The 22915-nt window shown below is 40.7% G+C and overlaps 1 pseudogene; it reads left to right on the forward strand.

Moving 5' to 3' along the window:
• The window catches only part of LOC110194818 (R3H domain-containing protein 2-like), an 85501-nt pseudogene that overhangs the window by 8797 nt on the left and 53789 nt on the right, over positions 1-22915 (forward strand).

Genomic DNA, 22915 nt, shown 5'->3' on the forward strand with positions numbered 1-22915 from the left:
CATGAGTCCATGGCACCTGGAGTACATGTTCTGCCTAGGCAAGTCTGAACCTGGGCTTTGGCTGCTTCTTTTGTGTCTCCTTTCCTGAGTAGATGATCAAGCAGCAACCTCAAGATGGACACGTCCAATAAGTGACCTTGTGATTTTGATCAAGACTAGGTTTCCCCAAAAAGAATGAGTAAAAGAGGTTTCCAGTTTATGATGTGAATTAGGTATGAGACAGATAATTTATTCCTACACACAAAAAGAAATATTAAACAGTAAAGACTCACAGAGAGCATTAACAGGATTGAGTAACTTAACTTATAACTACTCATGATCTGTTGGAAGGCTAATATTTAAATCTCACAAAACTGAAAGCAATTGTGACCTTAGTTTTCAAGCCTTTGACACAACAAAAAGTGCTGCTATGAATGTTTTTTAACTATGGGTCCTTTCTCTCTTTGAACTATTTGGGGGGATACACTAAAAGAGGTATTGCAGGGTCAAAGAGTATGCACGGTTAATTGACTTTGGAGGTACAGTTCTAAATTGTTTTTCAAAATGACAAGAACAATTCACAGCTCCAACACTGATTTATTAGTATTCTGTCCATCCATAGCCCCTCTGAGAATTGTCATTTTCCTCTTCCATCATCTTTGCCAATATGATGGGTGTGCGGTGGAACCTCAGAGTTGTTTTGACTTATATTTCTCTCATTATTAGTGATTTCAAACATTTTTTCACGTGGTGGTTGACAGCTTGCCTTTATTCTTTTGAGATCTGCCTGTTCATATCCTTTGACCATTTATCTATTGGCCTCTTTTTCTGAAGATCTTGACAGTAAACTCAGGCATCATGCCATCATGTTTCTATCAGAGCTTTTCTGAGCTGAAGCCACAGCTAGCTGTTCTCTCAGGTGAGAGATTTACTGTTTGTGAGTCCCTCATCTTCTCCATCTTCTGAGACTCCAGAGCACAAGTCAATAGGCAAACATGTCTACTGGCCAAACAGCAGGCTTTATGTAAAGCTTGTGGCCTCATTCTTGCTATGTATTTTCTAGAAATGCTGCCTATTCGTTCCACTAAGATTTCTGCTCAGTTTATCAGCATTTTTAATAGCATTGGCTGGAACAGTAAGGTCGTGGTTCTCCTTGAGATATAGGTCCCAATTTCTTGATTCCTGCCAATGGCAACATCTCCTTTAGTAGTTTGCTTTCAAAATCTCTACCTTATGACAAGCAGGACAGTTTCAGAAAAACCTGGGAAGAACTATATGAACTGATGCAGAATGAAGTGAGCAGAACCAGGAGATCATTGTTTATAGTAGTAAGCAATATGGTAATGAAGATCAATTGTAAAAGACTAAGTTACTCTAATTAATACAACAATTCAAGGCAATTTCAAAGGATTCACTATGAAAAATGCTACCCCCCCCCTTCCAAGGGAGAACTGATGAACTCTGAGTGCAAACTGAAGCATAATTTTTTCACTTTTTTCTTTTTCGAGGGGCAACATGGCTAATGTGAAAACACGTTTTGCATGATTTCACATGTTAAAAAAAAGTCTCTACCTTGATCAGAATGGATCTTGCAAGGGAAGTAATAAAGAGAAATACTTTTCCCACAACACCTTAACAGCTCTAGAAGTTTGCTGGTTCCCAGATGGATATATCTGTGCATACCAGATGAAATGATCTGTCCCCATTAAGATGTTGCTCGTGTCCTTCCTATCTCATTCCAGACATAAAAAGTCTATGAATACAGGGAAGACTGGCACCTCCCATATGAGGGCTTACCAATCCCCTTTCAGGGCTACTCATCCACCTTTGGTATCCACCTCTCACCCAACTCTCACCTGTGGTTCCATGCACAGTGGCCACATCCTGGTAAAACTGACTCGGCAGATGAGGTAAACCAAGTTGAAGGTAACTGAAAGGCCTCAAACCTGTCAGTGAGTTAGGAGGATGTCTACTCCAAGCATGTGATGACTTTCTCCTGGCAAAATAGGCAGATGAGAACAATTTGTTCCAACAGCCATGTAGCCAGGTGGCTAAAACAGGCACCGTGGAATGCTCAAAGACCCCAAGGTCATCCACTGCATCCTGGGCCATCACTGGTCGTCTTGATTTTTGTCTTGTCACTGGACTTTGATGATTCTGGGAGAGAGATTGAGGCTGTCAACTCTGTGCAACTCTGCCTCACTTCAATCCAATTCTTGTGCAAGTCAAGACATCGCCTATGATGTCATCGATCCTCTTTGAAAATGAATCACAACGACTTCTTTTCTCTAGGTGTGAGGCATGAGTTAGTAATAGTTTCCTCTGCATCAAACACAATCCTTACATTTTTTAATAATTATCCACCACCATATGGGGCTGATACAAATCCATTTTTTACTAAGTCATGTCCTTTCTTGACCCATGCCAAAAGTCACTGTGCTATGCTTTCGTGGATGAGAGAACAAGATGCATTGACTTCCTAGTACCCTGTGAAGTCTAGAACGAAGTCCAACTTCTGCCATTTCTTCCACAATAAGATGCCCTCCAGAGAATATAGATTGTGCCCTACAGTTTACCTCCTTGCTTCTTGGCTCGTGTCACTTCTAGTATCCTTCCACCTTTTAGTTGCTCCTACCACGGGTCAAATGCAACAAAATTCATACTTATAGCACACTTTCTGTTGGAAATCTTTCCATATTTAGCTAGGTTGGGCCTCCGTGGACACAATCTGTCACTGGGCCTGAACTGGAAGCTTTTCCATCTTAGTAGAAAACCTGCTAGAACTGGCAAAGCCTTTGAGGACCCAGGGAATAAATACTCAGAGAAGGAGAGTAAATGCCTTCCTCTTGGGGTGAAACTGGTAACTGGCAGGGATTATTGACAGCCTTGCATGACTAGAATAATTCCACATAATTTCCCAAAAGACTTGCTTTATTGGCTCCTGAACAGGTGCAAAGTATCCCCTTGAGTGAAACATACCCCTCTCAGTTGTCAGAGGGAGAAAGGACATCAACATTGATAGTTACCATATCTGAAGCTGAAATTGATGACACAGACTCCTGAAGGTGGAAAGCAATAGGAACCTTGATCCCTGGGCTAGTTTTTGTGTGATCAGAGATCAGAAGTGGGAAAAGACCAGATAAGAGGAAGCTCCTGGTATGATACAGAATAACTGAAGCTTCTACATAAGGAAAACTGCCAGACAGGAAAGATTCAAAAGGTTTTCTCTTCTGGGCTAGAAAAGATTTTGCCCAATGGCTAAAATTTTGCCTCAGCAAAAGGCTTTGGCTTTCACCTGGTCAAAAGACAATGTGAAGAGAAACAGAGTCACAACTGGAGATGCTTCTGTAAGGAAAATTTTAAAAGGACAATGAGAGACAGCAAAAACTGATGACACCTGCAGGAAGCCTGGAACTGTCATAATGGAGATGAAGATTGATAGGAGCCATGGGTGTGTGTGTGTGTGTGTGTGTGTGTGTGTGTGTGTGTGTGTGTGCACGCTCACATGCATGTACACATATGTAAGTGAGAGAGACAGACAGGCAGACATAAAGAGACAGAGAGAAAGAGAAAGACAGAGGCAGAGACAGACAGAGACAGCAACTTGAGTTGTAGGGACCTACAGAGGGAGAAGAAAGTACTTGTTTAGGATTTTAAATATCCAGTAATGTACAGTTTGGTGGGAAAATATTCATTAGAAGATTTCAATTTGTTTACCCTAGTTCTATCAATAAAACTTTATTTCTGGGGCAGCTAGATGGCCCTGGATTCAGGAGGACTTGAGTTCAAATGCAGCCTTAGACACATGACACTTACTAGCTGTGTGACCCTGGGCAAGTCACTTAACCCCATTGCCTAACCCCCCTCCAAAAAAAACCCAAAAAAAGTAAAACTTTATTTCTTGGAAAAAAATTATTATAAAGAATCAAATCAGAAGTAAGAGACAGATCCCCTGGTGTGGGTTTTTTTTTTCCAGGGGATAGGTACCCTGGTAGCAGATTTAATAGAAAAGAGTCCGCGTAAAAGCACCAATAATGTTATTTGTTCTTTGTTCTCGAAGAGAACCAATGACATCAGGAGGGCAATGTCTTGACTTGCAAGTGAGTTGGATTTAAGAAATGACTCCAAAGGAGAACTACATATTAAGTATACATGGTAACACAGATCCCCACCTTCCTGGATCTTGTCTTATTTTTGGCTCAAGGGCTTATCTCTACTAGGCCTAAGGGTCAATTTACTCTTATATTATTGATCTCTTTCTATAAATTCTCTTGCTTATGGTAACTTACACTGGCTTAAGAGAATTATCTCAATGCATCTCCATTGCATTTGTGATTTCTGAAGGGATTCACTGTCTACTTTCTTCCCTCTCTGCATCTCAAGATAAAATGGAAATGTTTCTCTCAGTCTCTGTTACTGTCTTTGCCTCTCTTGTTCTTTCTCTCACTCTTTCACTGTCTCTCCATGTCTTGCTGTCTCTGTCCGTCTTTTAATCTATCTCTCTGTCTTTGTGTCTCTATCTCTCTTTCTGTCACCCACTCCCACTCCCACAAGATCTAAGCTTTCACCTTAAATTTCTATCCGAGCTAGCATTAATCACACAGCAGGGATTAGTAGCCATCAGATTTTCTTTAGATATGTATATTTAATATCGGCAGCTAGATTAGGGAGTGAACAATAGCAGGTATATTGGTCACTGGGAAGGGAAAAAAACAGTTCATTTGGAGAGAAAGAAGCCAGTGGCTTGTGCTGCTAGCTATAGAACAGAAATAGGTTTCTGCTGCTTTTGGCTCCTTCTCCTGAGCGTTAAGGAGTAAGAAGCAAAACTCTAAAGAGTTGGGCATTTAATGGGAGTTGTTTCCTTCCCTGATTCGAGGCAACGGAAAAGGAAGATGTCTCCAGGCACTTGAATTATCTCACTAATGATCATTCTCAGTTCTCAGCAGTCTCTCAGGCCTGTTTCCGGTCGGCCCAGCAACAGCATCAGTAGTGGATGTCTGTCAGAGTCTCATAAGGAAAGAGCAGAGAAGCACATGCTGAGAGACCCAGCTCTCTGCTTAACCCTGGCTTGCCTACATGACCCTAAGATGAAGAAGACACTTTGCTTCCTTTCCCCCCCAAATCTCAAAAACAAAACAAAAAAAAAAGCCTTCTCCAAAACACAGTCCCAGAAGTCTAAATTCAAAAAAAATCACCAATTGGCGAACTCTGGGATAGCATCTCTTTGAGTCTCTCTTGTTTCCATAGCAACACAGGCACCACATTATTATGAACTAGACAAACATGAACGTTTCCATGAATGAAAGAAAAAGCATTGGTTAAGTGCTTACTAAGTGCCAAGGACTAAACTGAGCACTGGAGATACAAATAAAAGTGCAAAGACAATCAATGCCCTTCAAGGAACTTGTATTCTAATGGGGAAAACAACACACACAAGGCAGTAGTGACCAGAAAGGTGCTTTGGTCCAGGAAAGTGACAAGAAGAATGAGTGGGTCCATAGGGGAACAGATTGTCATATCTCATCCAGGAACAATGGGAAGAGTTGATTTGATCATGGTTTGTGGCTGCAGAACTGGAGGAAGGGAGAGGAGAGAAGGGTAAGCTCATAGTGAGTCAATTAGCAAGAAAACTGTGGAGGGGAGACTTTAATAAATAAATAATTCTGTAGACTGAATGAGTAATGCCTCACACGTTTATGTATTGCTATTTTTCAAATATACATAGATCCTGTTGTGATTAATAATAAGACACAAAGTCATTTAAAAGATGTTTTTTCAAATTCAGTATAAATTACTGAATTCATAGTAGATTTTTGTCATCATGAATTTTCTCATGTTACAATCTGCATCATTAGAAGGAATAGCCACATTAGTAAGAGCACAGATCCATTGTGATTCCATATTTTCTCAATCAAGAGATAGCCATAGTTTGTGTTGTTCAGTCATTTCAGTTGTGTCTGATTCTTCATGACCCCATTTGGGGTTTTCTTGACAAAGATATTGGAGTGGTCTGCCATTTCCGTCTCCAGCTCATTTTACAGATATGGAAACTAGAGCAAATAGGGTGAAAGTGACTTGTCCAGGGTCACACAGCTAGTAAGTGCCTGAGGCTGAATTTGAACTCAGGAAGATGAGTTTTTCTGGTTTCAAGCCCAGTGTTCTGTCCACTGCACCACCCAGCTGCCCACAGAGGGGGAATATTAGTCTTCCTTACTATAAGATCCATTCATCACCCTATCCATTATGCCAGCAGTTAATGGTTCTGAACCTCAGTTTCCTCACCTATAAAACAAAGGGATTAGATTAGGTGATTTCTAAGGTCTCTTCCAGCTTCAAATACTATGACTGTAAGAACATAATGACTACATGTGACTCTAGGTCAGGGGTTCTTAACCTTGTTTGTGTCATGGACCCCTTTGGCAATCTGATGAAGCCTAAGGACCCTTTTTCAAAAGAATATTTTGGTTTTTTTAAATTCATAACGGAAGGAAATGCTAAATTTCAGTTTTTGTTTAGTTGTTTCAGTCATGTCTGATTCTTTGTAAACCCAGTTGGGGTTTTCTTGACAGAGATACTGGAGTGGTTTGCCATTTCCTTCTCTAGCTCATTTTACAGATGAGGAGACTGAGAAAAACAGGGTAAAGTGACTTGCCTTGGGTCACGCAGCTAGTAACTGTCTGAGGCCAGATTTGAACTTGGAAGACTCATCCACTCTTTCCACTGTACCAACATTTTGTGAGCATCTGAGAAGTATTTCATTAATGAAAAAGCATCTTCCTATTGGAAAAAGCTGGGGACTACTGCTCTTTTGTACCCCTGACAAGTACTCATCTAGCCTCCATTTAAGGACCTACAGTGGTGGGGAGTTTACCAAATATATTCAATAAATGCAGACATATTTATGGGCACACATATTGACAGGCACAAACACAATCTATGCGCACCCCACCATATAGACACAAAGATGCATGTATACAAAGTGGCGTTATAAACTAAGAGTGGAGCTATTGCTCTCACCATGAACAGTCTGGAAGGGGAGTGAAAGCTGAGATACCAAGGCAAAGATGATAACTGGGCTGTGCAGGAGCCACACAGAGCAGACTCAGAATTGCTGGGATCATTCAGCAGCACGAATAATTGCTGCTGCTATTAGAACTGCTGATTTCTCACTTTCCTGTCCTTTGCTTCATTCCCATTCTCTTTATCTCTCAGGAGGGAGATACATCTGTTTGCCAATCTCTGTTTCTTAAGAGTTTGTTTTGCTTTCTCTATATGTGGGTGAGTGTGTATATGAGAGAGAGAGAGAGAGACAGATCCACAGACAGGAAGAGATAGAGGTCATCATGATAGAGTCAAGGAAAATCCTGGCTGGGGGCTCAGTGCAAAAAAACAAAATGGAATCATTAATTTCAGTTCAGTCTTTTTTTCAGTTGTGTTCAATTCTTCGTTACTTCATTTGGAGTTTTCTTGGCAAAGATGCTATAGTGGTTTGCCATTTCCTTTTCCAGGAATTATTAGTATGAATTAAAAAAAAAACTCCCCCAAATCATGAAACATGGATCTGGATTTTCCTATGCAAACAAGTTTAGCAGTTTGGTTAGGGGAGGGCAGAGACTAGCTATAGATTAGTATATTAAATGCTGCCTTGGTCACTTCCTCCTCCCTTTGTTTCTTTACCTCAATCTGGCTTGAAAGGAAAATGAAATCATAGCCAAGGAGCAGAGTGAAAGGAATTGGCCAGAGAGAAAGTCCTGAATTTTTTTTTGTACAGCTAGTTTTTTTTTTCTCCTTTTAATAGTTTTGTTGGGTATAGTCCTAGTACTGGGATCACTAGGGTATGGAAATCTTTGTAATCTTATTATGCAATTTCATATTGCTTTCCTAAAAGGCTGTACCAATTCACAACTATACATGCAGGGAAATGGTATGTTTGTTGCTTCACAGCCCTGCCAACAAAATATTTTCTGGGTATGAATGTATATGTATATTCTATCATAGAATCATAGAATTTAGAGTTGGATGGTATCTTAAATGTCCTTTAGTCAACTCCCTTATTTTTACAAATAAGAAAACTCAGGCCCAGGGAAGGTAAATTATTTGCCCAAGATCACATAGGTAATAAGTTAGAAGAGCCAGGATTCAAACACAGAGCATGGGGAAAATGTTTTATTTTTACTTTTTTTCCTATGCTATTTCATTAGATGCCTTTGCTTTGAATTAATTGTGTTTTTTGGCTCACTAGAAAAACTGAACACTTTGCTGGTGCTCAAGGCCAGGCCTGACTCAGGGTGGTCAAGTGGTTCAGACTCAGATTTAAAAGGAAATGGAACGTGTGTCACCAACTGAACACTTAACGTTTGCTACTAGGGGTGTCGGCAGTGTGTGTTAATTCTGTGGAGTCTTGGATTTCTTGTGCATTGACTGAGATTTTGCACTTGGGTGACCAGGAAGCTACTTCAAAAGGTCAAAGCCTAGTCCTTTGGGCCAATTAAGGTTTGAAAATGATTTTCTTACTTTTTAGGGAAAAATTACCTTACATTGCAGGTACTTTAGTAGCTAGCGCTCCTACGACATTCTACTCCTTAGAGTCAAGGTTCTAAAGATCTTTTTTTTAATTTAATATTTTGTTTTTCACCAATTACATGTAAAAACAATTTTTAACATTCATTTTTTTTTTAATTTTGGGCTCCAAATTCTTTCTCTTCCTCCCTCTCTTCCCCCCTCCTTGGGAAGGCAAACAATTTAATATAGGTTATACATGTGCAGTCATGCAAAATATATTTCCATATTAGACACTTAAAAGAAAACACAAACCAAAAACAAAAGTAGAGAAAAAAGTAGAGTAAAAAAAGAATTTGTTTTAATCTACATTCAGACTCTTTCTGCTCCTTCTCTGGAGGTAGATAGCATTTTTCATCATGAGTCTTTTGAAATTGTCTTGGATCATTGTATTGCTGAGAAGAGCCAAGTTATTTACAGTTGATCATTGGTACAATATTGCTGTTATTGTATATAATGTTCTGGTTCTGCTTATTTTGCTTTGCATCAGTTCATGTAAGTCTTTCCAGATTTTTCTGAGGACATCCTGCTTGTCATTTCTTATAGCACAATAGTATTCCATTACAATCTTATACCACAACTTGTTCAGCCATTCTCCAATTGATGGGCATCCTCTCAATCTCCAGTTCTTTGCCACCACAAAAAGAGCTGCTATAAATATGTCTTTTTCCTTTTTTTTAAACCTCTTTGGGATATAGACCTAGCAGTGGTATTGCTGGGTCAAAGATACACACAGTTTTATAGCCCTTTGAGTATAGTTCCAAATTACTCTCCAGAATGGTTGAATCAGTTCACAACTCCACCAACAGTACATTAGTGTCTCAATTTTCCCACATCCCCTTCAACAGTTGCCATTTTCCTTTTCTGTCATATTTGCCAATCTGATAGGTATGGGATGGTACCTCAGGGTTGTTTTAATTTGTATTTCTCTAATTAATAGTGATTTAGAGCATTTTTTCATATGACTATAAATAGCTTTGATTGCTTTGTCTGAAAACTGCCTGTTCATATCCTTTTTATCATTTATCAATTGGGGAATGACTTATATTCTTATAAATTTGACTCAGTTCTGTAAGAAATGAGAAATTTGAGAAATGAGGCCTTTATCAGAGAAACTTTCTTTTTATTCTTCTTTTAAGTCATGTATTTGGAGCTCAGATTTAAATTTTTTTTTTTAGGCAATTGGGGTTAAGTGACTTGCCTAGGGTCACACAGCTCAAGTGTTTGGTCTGAGGCCAGATTTGAACTCAGGTCCTCCTGACTTCAGGGTGGTGCTCTATCTGCTGTGCCACCTAGCTACCACCAATTCACATTTTTCTTTGAGACTTTGGATATAGCTGTTTGACTTTGTTGTCTTCTGATTTTGTGTTTTGATCTTCCCTGTCAACATAGTAACTTTCTATGGTTAGGTTCTTTTTTTGTTGTTTGTTCATTTTTTCCAACCTGTTTCTTCGTTTTTAACTTTGTGTTAAAGTTGGGCTCTGCTCTCAGGGTGGAGCAGATTTTTTTGTGCAGCTGTTTTCAGAGCTAGTTCTGGGGTTCTGTAAGTTTTCAGTTCTTCCCAGGTGGTGTGATCTAAGGAGAGGTGTGTTTACTCCTCTCCTGGCTTGTGCTTTGGTCTGTGAGTGGCCAAAAGCACTCTTTTCCACCATGGAATTGTAATCAGGGTCCCCTCTCCCCTGCAGCCACAAGCTCTGGTGTGCTAGTGCTCCTCCTAAGCCTGGGACTGAGACCCCGGAGTGTGATGAGGATCCATATATGGACAATGCAGCAGAGTCCTGAACCCAGTGCTAGCAAAGGGACCTCTATAATTTCCCTCTGACTCGTTGTCCAACTCCCTTACTGTCTGTGGGCTGAGAGCTTCAGAAGCCAATTCGGTTGCCCCCAAGGCCTGCTCCTGGCCTATGCCAGACTGTGCTCCACTCTCACCCCGGTGTGACAGACCTTTCACACTCACCTTCTAGGTTGTCTTGGGCTAGAAAATTGTTCCACCTTGTCTTTTCATGGGTTCTGCCACTCCAGAATTCATTTTGAGGCACTATTTTAAAATCATTTGGAGGGAAATTTGGGAGAGCTCAGGTGAGTCCCTGCCTTTTTTTTTTTTTTGCACCACCTTGGCTCCAGCCCGTCCTAAAGATCTTAAAGAGGACCTTTCACTACTTAAATGTTGTTACTATTGCTACAAGGGGCAACTAGGTGGCATGGTAGATAGAGTGCCGGGCCTGGAGTCAGAAAGGCTCATCTTCCTAAGTTCAAATCAGGTCTCAGACACTTACTAGCTGTGTGACCCTGGGCAAGTCACTCAACCCTGTTTGCCTCAGTTCCTCACCTATAAAATGAGCCAGAGAAGGAAATGGCAAGCCACTCTAGTACCTCTGCCAAGAAAACCCCAAATGAGGTCATGAAGAGTCAGACACGACTAAACAGCAACACCAAAGACAACGCTGACCCTTGAAAGTACGGGAAGCTTGGGATAGTCTGTAGGTGCTAAGAACAGGTGGGAAAGAAGAGATGTGTAACAGGACTTTGGCATATGCCCAGATCACCTAAGGTGTAGGTATCCATATGGTAGACACCAGGGACTTGCTTCTGGAAGAAGACATCCTATATTTGTCAGCCACGAGGGCTAGGGCAGCTTCTTTCTGCATAGACAGTCGACTGATAGTATTTTAAAATCTGCTTACTGTTACCTGCCAAGACGTCCTTTCCTGACAAAGCAGAAAAAGGATTTTATTACCATCTCCTGGGAAGGAGTGGTGAAAAGAAGAGTTGAAGATGACTCCCTACATTGAGAAGTATGAGATTTGCTGGAGGATGTCAGGAGAAATGCTTTCTGCCTTCTCCCCCCCTTCTCCCTCCCCCAGTTCTTTCTTTAATGGAGGTGTCAATATACTTCCTCATTGGGAACGTTACTTTGGTATAAAAGACAAATTATCACAATGAGGTTATTAGAAATAGGAAATATAGTAACAAGGTGGGATACCAGGACTAAGATGATTTGTGAGGAATTAACCGCAGGAGTTGAGGGAAGGGTAGGAATTGAGTTGAACCATAGTGACTCCATCTTGTGCTGGAACCAGCTCAGTTCCATTTCTATTCAATTAGGGGTCTAGTCCAATCTCTGTCTTGTGAGAAAACTTTATTCAATTATGGGAACTATGAGAAAACTTTATTGCATTGTTAGAATCTTGTCCTGTGTGTCTGGGAAACTGGATCACCTCCACCTGTTGCTTAGAGACCCTTAACTAGGTTATGCTGAGTCAGATCTGAAGGTTGATGCAAGGAATTTTCTCACAATTCTACATCTCAAGCAACGCATATGTCTTATCTGAAAACTGACCTTGTACTAGTCAATCAGTTATTATTATCTCCACTTTGCCTCAGTTTCCTCAGCTATAAAATGCAGATAAGAATAGCACCTGCCTCTCAGAGTTGTCAAATGAGATATATTTGTAAAGGTGCTTAGCACGGTGCCTGCTACATGGAAGGAACTTAATAGACCCTTGTTCTCTCTCCCTCGCCTCTCCAATAAGCTCATTCTGAATTCTTCATCCCACAAGCAGGAAGCTAGCTCTGTCTACCTGCCTTATTCAGTGCACTGTCCCAGGACACACCACAAAGCTTTTGCAGGTATATGATGGCTATCCCAGCCCCCACTTCTCTCTCAGTCTAGCGACTCTAGTCAAGGTTGTAAAGTGTTTCATCTCTGCCCTAGCAAGGAAGAAGTTGCTTTTGAGACACAGAGGGCCTGTCACATAGTAAGCGCTTAATAAATGTTTATCGACAGACGGACAACTTATGGAATCCTTAGCTAGCCCTTGGTTATCTCTTTTGTCTTGCAGAAGAATGGGTCCTTTCAGAGCCCGACTTATGCATAGGTTTAGTGTGATTTCAGGGGCTTCCAAAGACTCCTTTTACATTAGTCTCCCCTCCAAAATAAAACCACTTTCTAATTAATCTGTATAGACATCTGTGTACGTATTATCCTGACCCCAAAGGCTCAAAGTTCGTTGAGACCAGATGCTGTCTTGCTTTTGTTTTTCTAACCACCGTTCTTAATACTCTGCCTCGCACATTGCTTAATAACTGTTTGTTGAATATGTGAATGAACAGCCCAGAACATGTAGATAAAATTTGGGCAAGTGAATGTATCTGGGTGTGAAGGGAGAGTAAGAAAGGACTAATGGAAGGCTGACCCTGTGGACCAAGTTATTCCTCAGAAGTACCAAAAGGAAATACACCATGTGGGGGTCTGTAACCATTCAACTCAGCCCCAGAGCTTCGTGAAAAAAAAAATGGATCTGGGAGTCCAGGCCAAGAGTTGGGTCTGTGGCTGGGCCCTTGTGAACGTCTGAGGCAGGAAGGGGAGAGGGGAGGGAGGGAGCGCAGGCAGTGAGAAGGGGAGAGGCAGGGATTAGTCACAGGTGGATTTAAGTTTCCTTTGGCCTGGTGTGGATCCAGTCCTTGCCTCCCAATTCCAGCTGGCAATGGCATATTTGTGGCTCTATTTTTAATGAGACATGGATGCCTTATGGAGAAGTTGGAAAAAAACATTCTGTTTAGCTATCGCCCTGTCTATTCATGTGCATGACCACATGCTGGGTGCCAACAATCTGCCAGGCCCTGCTGAGAGCAAAGGGCTTGATGGAGGGCCCACCATGCTTCCCTCTACCTCTTGGCAGGTTTTTGGCCTAGGAAGATAAGGTTATAAAACACTGATGCCAAGAATGGGTGTGAATTTCTAGGGAGTAAAATACCTTATATTTGTAAGGTTTCCAAAGTGTTTTCTTAACCATTTTCTGATTTGATTCCCTGCAACTCCCCTGTGAGGAGACATTCTTTTCCTCAATTAGTAGGTAAGTAAATGCAGTACAGAGAAGCAAAAAGGCTTTTCTAAGGTCACACATCAAGTTTCTGGCAGGGTTGGAACTAAAGCAGGCTTTGTGACTCCTACCCTAGGGTCCTTTCCACTGTCTGCTGCTTAGGAGCCAAAATGGAGACTGTTTGAACAGGCAAGACCAAGCACTTGGATGTCTGGGGAATGAAAGCCATGTCCGTCTTTCCCCTTCAGCCTCTCTAGAACATGATCTCTGTGTGTGTGTGTGTATGTGTGTGTGTGTGTGTGTGTGTGTGTGTGTAAGTGTTTGATTTTGAAAACAGATTTGTTGTTGGGAGTTGGGGGTGATGGCATCTCACCATTCCCCTTTGCTCGGGACTCCTGAGATTCTTTCCCTGCCTCAACTTTTCCTCTTAGAATCCCTAGTTTCCTTCAAAGCTTAGTTCAGACAGGGCAGCTAGGGGGCACAGTGGAGAGAGCTCTGGCCTTGGAGTCAGGAGGACCTGAGTTCAAATCCGGCCTCTGAAACTTATTAGCTGTGTGACCCTGGGCAAGTCACTTAAACCCAGTTGCCTCATCAAAAGGCAAAAAAAAAAAAGCTCAGCTCAAACACTACCTTGAGGTCTTTTCTGATCCCCCTAGAGAAGGAGCCTTCCTTCTATAATAATGCCTTCACCCCTCACCCCAAGTTGCCTTTCATTTATTTTGGATATATTTGTCTGAGTTCAAATCTGACCTCAGGCACTTAGTAGCTGTGTGATCCTGGGCACATCACTTAACCTTGTTTGCCTCAGTTTCCTCATCTGTAAAATGAGCTGGAGAAGGAAATGGCAAACCACTCCAGTGGGAGTCATGAAGCATATGACATAACTGAAAAATTACTAAACAATAACTACGCACACACACATACATAAACACATATATGTTTTGTCTCATTTAAATGTAGGATCCTGGAAGAAAAAAAAATATATATATATAAATTGATTAGCAAAGTGCTAGGTACATAGCAGGCACTTAAGCACAAGGACATCTTAGAAACCATATCTACCCTATATCGTGTAGGCTAGTTCTTTCTTTTTTTTTCTTTCTTTCTTTTTTTTTTTTTTGCTTTTAGGCAATTGGGGTTAAGTGACTTGCCCAGGGTCACACAGATAGTAAGTGTCAAGTGTTTGGTCTGAGGCTGGATTAGAACTCAGGTCCTCCTGAATCCAGGGCCGGTGCTCTATCCACTGCGCTACCTAGCTGCCCCTTATTTTGTCTTTTAATACTATAATAATACAGACTTCTTCTCTAGTGCAAAGGGAGGGCCAAAAATTTTTATACATATTTTCCAGATAGAGAGGGTGTCATGTCCCTAACCCTCAAGATGTGGAAGGGATAACTGTGTCTTAGTTGAATATCTTTTCCATGCTATTGATAAGTAATATTAGATCACCTACAAATGTCTCATTTCAGTTCTAATATTGAACCTGAAACATCAGACCAGCCTAAGTCCCACCTAAACTAGAACATTCGGCACAGCTGGCAGAGAGAGTTAGATTAGAATGAATTGTATTTGAAGTTGAGGAAGGAAAATGAAAACAATAGGAGCTCCCCGTGGTCAGATGCCCTGTTGCCTCACTTCCTCTGGGTTGAGTACTTCTGGCTGTATACCTGGAGGAGGCCCATACTGAACCAGGGGCATTAGAAAGTAAATGATCTGTAGGAATTCAGCACAGAGAGACAGATGTGAATGTGTTCTGGATATTTAGGAACTATGCTTTGAAGATGATAAATTTAATAAACTGTTACTTGTTAAATTTGCATAATTTTTTTTATTTGAGGAATGAAATTGATTTATAAGCACAACACACAGAATACTGTGGCAGTACTGGGTGATTCTTACTATTGACCTTTGCACCAGGATAGGCTATATGCAAGAGGGTAATGACTGCTGAACTACCTTACCCTTGACAACCATGACCCTAGGTAAGGATTGTTAACTTTATCATCTGTGCTGAGGCACTGGTATTACTGGTGCTGCTCTACTTATCATCACCCCTTTACATCAAGATAACTGCTGTATACTGAAAAGATTTATTGTCATCCACCCTCTGGATCGAGGGCAAGTCAGTGCCATAGTGGATAAAGTGCCAGGCCTGAGTCAGGAAGACTCATCTTCCTGAGTTCAGATCTGGCCTGAGACACTTACTAGCTGTGTGACCCTGGACAAGTTACTTAACCCTGTTTGCCTCAGTTTCTTCATCCGTAAAATAAGCTGGAGAAGGAAATGGCAAACCACTCCTGTGTGTTTGCCAAGAAAAACCCAAAAGGGGTCATGAAGAGTTGTACATAACTGAACAACAACCACCTGGATGAAATTATTAACATGTGGAATTTGGTTGTCTTTCTCTCTTTCTCCCTCCCCTCTTTTTTTTTTAACTTTTAAAAAATGTTTCATTGACACTTTAATTTTTATATTTGTGGTTTTCCAATAACCCCTCTCCCCAAGAGGAATATCCCTTGTAACAAAGAAATACATTTAATTAAAACAAACTGATACGTTGATTGTGACTTATTCTATACGTGTGGCCTACCATCTTTTGATGTCTTTCTGTTTTTTGGTTCTGTTTTTTTTTTCTTACCTGTACTGATTTCCTCCTCCAGGGCTGCCTAGTTCAGGCTTCTCGAATCCTTGAAGCCAAGGTTACCCAATAATGGTGATAAAGTCATTTAAGTAGTGAAAGGTCCTCTACAAGACCTTTAAGACCTTGCTACCATGAGGTAGTGTGTTATAGGAGCAATATCTACCCCAAGCAAGTTAAGCTAGTTATTCCTTAAAAGGTTTTGAACCTATCCTTGAGACTTAATTGGTCCATGCCTAAGGATCAGAACATTGCAGTAGCTTCCTGATCAACTAAGTGCAAAATCCAGGGAAAGAAGAGTCAGGACTCTTCCTTACTAGCTGTGTGACCCTGGACAAGTCACTTAACCCCAATTGCCTGAAAAAAAAAAGATCCTGAAGATGGAGAAAAAAATAAGGAAAAAAGAACTACAATCTGTTCTGTGGGAGACCAGACTAAAGGAAAAAGGCGGAAGAAAGACTCCACCAGCTTCCTTAGACAAATGACTAAAGAACAAGAAAAAAGGCTGGGGATGGTGGAGGTAGGGGAAGGGGAGAGAAGAAAGTCTACAATTAGTCCTCTGGGAGACAGACCTGAAGCCTACATGACTGAAGATTTCATCTACATATCGGAGCTATTCCAAGAGACTAAGGCCAGTTTGGCCCATTGGTCTCAAGAACAAAGAATATTATAGCAGTAGGTAGGGTCTGGGCTCAGCTCTGGGACTTGGCAGCTTTGGATACCAGCCCAAAACTATGGAAAGAAAAAGGGTCCTGTCCCTCTAAATTTCCCAACAAGAGATTATAATAGAAGAGTCAGGACCAAGGCTCAGTCACCTGAACCAGAACAAAGACAGGATAGAAATATCTGGACTCTAATAGAAGCAGAACCTAACCTTGATAGGATGTATTCTCAATCTGATATTGCAACAAGAGAAAGGACTTGGGCCTAACCAACTCATATGAGAGTTCATGAAGGGGTCAGAGGCTAAAATTGACACAAAACTTAATTCTAGAGACCATTGGTGAAGATATGAGTAAATAAGCAAAAAGCTCCTCATACAATGAAGAAATAAATGGATTAAAAGAATCCCAACATAAAATCTTAGAAAAAGAAAACAGCTTTATAATAATTTCAAGAATAATCCTAGAAAAAAGAATGCATTATCTACAATGAAAGAATGGAAGGAATAAAGAAGCAATTGAACAAGAGATAAAGAATGACATTAGATTACTTGGAACTTGGGGGGAAAAACCATCTTAGAGCAGAAGGTGGAAAACCTTAGCAATTAATGGACACACGCACACGAAGAATGGAGCTAACAGAACTCAATGATTCAAGAAGACAGCAAGAAATATTAAAACAAAGGCAAAAGAAAAATTAAAAGACCACAGAGTGTCTGCTTGCAAAATAACTGGTCTGGAAAACCTGGAAAGGATGAGACACAAGTTAAGAATCACTGGACTAACTGAAATTCAAAAACAAATGAAAATCCTGAGTATCATCTATCAAGAAGTGATAAAAAAGAAACTGCCTAGAACTCTTGGACCCAGAGGGCACCCCCACCCCCAAACAACAAGAACAAAAACCTAAAAAGAAGCCACTTGAAAGAATATAAAAATAGACCACACCTATAAATGCCATAACTCAAATCAGCCGGGAAGAAAGAGATTAGGTACCAAGGTACAAGAGTCAGAACTACACATGATCATTCAGTGTTGATCAGGTGCTTGCACACTAGAAGGGGAGAAGAGACCACTGCCTTTTCAGAATCCCATTGTCTGCAAGTGGTAAAGAGGGAACAAAGAAGGAAGAACTCAGGGAATGGGTGTGGTTTTATGTTGGTTTGTTTCCTTTAAGAGAGTAAAGAAAAGAGAGGGGAAAGAATGTATTAGGGAAGGAAAAAGAAAGAAGATTGGAATTTACCATATCGCATAATTAGGGCCTGTCAAAAGAAGAATATACAAACTTGAATGCTGGAATAGGGGGAGCTGATATCTCACGAACCTTTCTTCTCTGAACTGGAGAAAAGAAGGTAGAAATCACAGAGAGACGCTTCAGTATTGAAATATTTTATAACCATCAGGGGAACAGACAAGAAAGGTCAGGGGAATGTTAAGGGGACAAATGACTAAAGACATCAAAAGAGATATTACAAGACATGACAGGAGACAAACAAGACACTAAGAGAGAGTATAGAGTTGGAGAAGGAATAAGCACGAGCAAAATAAATTTCAATTAAAGAAGTCAGATTATAAATAAGGAATTAAAAAGGGAGAAAGAAAGAGTAAGGCCCGCTGACGTAGATTTGGGCTGAGTGAAAACAGGAAGTACAGAGGAATGGGATCATATACTCCAATTTTAAGTTATTAATGTTGATCCCATTTCATTTCTTTCCCCATATTCTTTTTCTTTGTAAAGAGTCAGTGTAGAGGGAGAGAAGGAACATAATAATGGAGGATGATAAAGGGGGAAAAAGGCAAACACCTAGCAACCATAATTGTGAATGTTAATGGAAAGTGCTCACTCTTAAAATGAAAAAGAATCCAGGAAGAATTCGAAAGCACAATCCTACAATTTTTTTTTACGATAAAGACACTTAAAACATAAAATTCACACGAAGTTAAAAATGAGGGACTGAAGTAGAAGCTATTATGCCTACTTAAATCTGAAAAAGCAAAAGTAGCAATCATGATCTCAGACAAAGCAACAGTAAAAACATACATGGTTAAGAAAATAAACAGGGAAAAAATAAAAAAGAAAAAGAAAAGAAACAGGGAAACTACATTATGCTTAAAGGTACCATAGATAATAAACAATATCGATGCTACATGTGTACCAAATGCCATAGTATCTAAGTACTTAAAGGAAAAGGTAACTGAGAAGATGGGACATAATAGATAAAAAAAAAATAAACAGCAATTTGAGCCAGTACATGTAAGTCAAAATGCCTTATGTGATGTCAGTCAGTAGTGAAAATTGGGAAAATCAAATTGATTCTATTCTGTAATTGATTTCATTTCTTGTCACCTCCAACTACCTAAATCACTCATTATTTCTGTGTTAACTTTAGAAGCTCAGTTTTCCTGCTAATCACTGTTCTATTCTTGTTTCAAGGAAATCTGTTATCCTTGAAGATGTAGGTGAATGCCAAGGAGTCTGGTCTGTTATCTCTGCAACACTGGTTGTCCTTCAAGAAAGTCTGAAAAAAAATTAAAAAATAATATATATATATATTTTTAAAAGAAAGTCTGGTCTGTTATTGTTGTGACACTAGCCCTGCAGGTGGTCACCACCAATGAGCTTCCTATAGCAACAAGATGGAAGGAGGGGATGTTGTTAGCTTGCATTCCAAATCTTTACACAGTTATATTGTCCTCTGAATCTATGATACTTTTGGCTTTGTGACCACTCATATTGTTTTCCCCATCTCTGATGCTGCCATCTAATTTTTGGAGCTTCTTCCTCTTGTCCCTAAAAATGATCTATCAGTCCTCATTCAGAGTATAGCTGGCGAAGGAGGGTGAAACCCCATCTACTGGCAAATTCTCTCTTTGCTAATAAATTTGTCATACTTGAAACTTTGTGCCTCAGTTTACCTAAATATCAATAGCAACATTAGTCAAGAAATATTTGTTAAGTGCTTGCTATGGGACAAGCACAGTGCTAAGCGCCTGGGATACAAATAAAGGCAAAAGACAGTCTCTACTCTCAAGGAGTTCAGAGTCTAATGGGGGAGACAACATGCAAATAACTATGTACAAAAAAAGCTATATACAAGATAATTAGAGAATAATCAACAGTGGGAAAGCACTAGAATAGGGTGCGGTGGTCAGAGTTCTAAATTTGTTGTAAGGATAACTTGTGTTCAAATCCCACTTTTGACACAAGAGATGTGACCTTGGGTAAATCTCTGAACTGTGGTTTCCTCTTCTGAAAAGGGTAGGTAATCCCTTTAGTATCCACCTCATTGGGCTGTGGTGATATTTAAATGAGATAATGTACATTAAGAATTTTGCAAACTCAAGAGTTCTCTAGAAATTCCTGGAGACAGTGAAAACTTAGTCTGGGTCCAGACTTGGGCAAAAATATGGCAACTGTAACATTTGCATTGGGTGCCTCCTCCTTTTTAAAAAAAATGTCATTGCTGTTCTCCCTTTGCTCCTAAGTTGCTTCCTAGGAATCTCTTGTTTCTCATTTTTTTAATCAGGGTCTTACTCTCAGCTGGCTATCAACTATAGTCTCACCTAGGGTATTAGTTGATAACTGGCTTAACATACGATTCTTTCTAACAATGTTTGCATTTTAATATGAAAACATTAATAATGACATATTGCATTTGCGGCATATTTTGGAGTTTGTAAAAAACTGTTAGGTGTTTTTGTGTGTGTGTGTGTGTACGTGATCTCCTTTGATCCTCACATCATCACTGTGAAAGAGGCAGGATAATTATTATTATCCCAGATTTGCAGAAGGGGAAATTGAGGCACAGCAAGCTGGAGTCATTTGCTTAAGGTAATACAGCAATCTAGGGGTAGATGCAAGGATAGAATTTGAGTAGTCGACTGTTCTCTAATTTAACAAGGGATTTTGGAAACTGGAAAAAACCTTAGGACCTCAAGGAATGAATCTCTAATGATGGATTTTGAGGTTCTGTTAACATGCGAAAAGAAACATTTTGGAGGAAAGGAACTGCCTGGCTTCCCTCTTGTCATACTGCAGATGTCAGATCCATGCCAAGGGGCTCCATAGGCCTGGGAAAGGACTCTGGGGCCAACCTTTATTTTCCCTCAATTTCTATAAGGCTGGAGGGCAAGGAGTTGGGCTGAAAGGGCACTATCAGGTCTGCTCTGGGGCCCCCATCCATGAACAGGACTTAGCTTCCTGGGTCTCTGTGGGCCTCCACTGTCCAAGCTCAGTCCTGACATCCATTTATTTCCTTTACCTCATACTATGTGTAATTTGCCGTGTGTTTTTTTCCTGCCCTTAATCCTCCCTTCTGGTCTAATGCATTAACCACCAGAGACTAGGGAAACTGTCTGTTGTCATGGCAATGTTGCAGCCCAGTACTGTGCTCTGCATCACCTGCCAGTCACCTGAGTCTGCTGTGGTGTTTGTGTCAAAGCTTGTGGCTGCTAAAGTTCTCTGAAGTTGTTCTCTGTCTACAATTCATCACAGGGCCTGGCAGGTGGACAAGTCAGCATGGGACAAAGAGGTGGGGAGAGAGCCCAAGAAGAAAAAATTGTCCCAGAGAAGCACTTGGAAGGGAAAGGGATTGAGGAGACAGTGGGATGGAACTAGGCAGCATCTGTAAGGTGGGGAATAAAGAGAGAGAGAAGATAACTGTGTGGGTTCCCCAGGGTCTTGGAAGCTACTTCATATAGATCCTTTATACGTGAAAGGGGAGAAGGCTTGGCCAGGGTTAAGTCTAATCAGCCAGGGAACTGAGACTTCCTCTTTATCTCCTCCGCATTCTCCATTCTCTCTCCCTTTCCCCCGCTCATGTCTTCACTATTATCAGTCTCTGCCTAGCCCCTGAGATCACAGAATTATAGAATTTGGGAGCTGGAAGACACCTTGGCGGCCTTCTACTCCAACTCGGCCATCAGAGGAATCCTCACTAAAACCTATCTGACAGATGGTCTTCCAGCCTCTGCTTGAAGACTTCCAAAAAGGGAGGACCCACCTTGCCTCTTTGAGGCTTCTCCTCATTGGTTCTAGTTCAGTTTTCTGGGGCCAAAACCAAATTTAATTCCTTCTCCATAGATCTTCCGATACTTGAAAGATGATGATCGTGAACCCCCTGAGTGTCATATGTTCTCAGGCAGAACCAAAATGCCCAATCCCTTCAGCCAATCAGATATTTTTCATATGTGGTGGCAGCAGTGAGATAGGGAGAGAAGTAAGAAGGAGGAAAAGGAGAGAAGGGAGAAACTAGAGAGAAGGATTAAAAGGAACAGGGAGAGGACGCATGCCAAATTACATATACCATGAAGTGAAGGGATTAAGAAGCCAGGTCTGGGCTTGGATAGTGGAGGCCCACAAGCACCCAAGCAAAGAGAGAGGAGAAGAAGGGACAAGGGAGGAGTATAAGGAGAGGGGGGAGAGGAATTCAATTCAGTGAGTCAGTCAACAAGCATTAATTATGAGCCGATTATGTGCCAGGCACTGTGCTAAGGACTGGGAATACAGAGAAAGACAAAAAACAGTCCCTATTCTTAAGGAGCTCACAGTCTAAGCAATCAGCATAGGGCATGATCAATAAACATTTTGAATTAATTTAGTTAAGGGAAAATGAAAGGAGAAATAAGGGAAGAAAAAAAGAGGAGAAAGCAAGGAAACATTATGATTTGATCCTGAGCCAATTCAAATTTGAATTCATACACTCCCAGGGAATAGCTTTAATAAGCAGGCCCTGTTAATTGTAAGTAATCACAGAGATACCTGCCTGAGGGAGAGAAAAGAGGAGGACTAAGGGAAGTGACTTTTTATAACCTTTTCCTCTTCCCTTTCCCCTTCCTCATGGGTTGCTAGACTAGGAATGCCATAAACACAAGGCATTATCTATAAGTCTTTCCTCACTCCAAAACATTATTGGAATCACTGAGGTGATTTTTCTTAAATATTATTCAGGTTACTATTCCCTGGCCTAATAAACTAGAGTGACTCTCTTGCCTCTAGGAGAAAGTATAAACTCCTCTGTTTGGCTTTTAAAGTCATTCACAACCTGAATCCACTTATATTTTTAGCCTTTTCGTGTATTACTGCCCATTCCTTATTCTATGACTCAGCTAAACTGACTTTCTCTTTGTTAGTCATACTTTATTTTCCATCCTATGCCTTATCACTGGCTGTTCCCCGTGACTGAAATATACTCTCTTTTCACTTCAACCTCATGGAATACACCACTTCCTTTAAGACCCAGCTAAAGTACAGC

Source organism: Phascolarctos cinereus, unplaced genomic scaffold (genome assembly GCF_003287225.1).
Source record: "Phascolarctos cinereus isolate Bilbo 61053 unplaced genomic scaffold, phaCin_HiC Scaffold_4;HRSCAF=312, whole genome shotgun sequence".
Lineage (NCBI taxonomy): Eukaryota > Metazoa > Chordata > Mammalia > Diprotodontia > Phascolarctidae > Phascolarctos > Phascolarctos cinereus.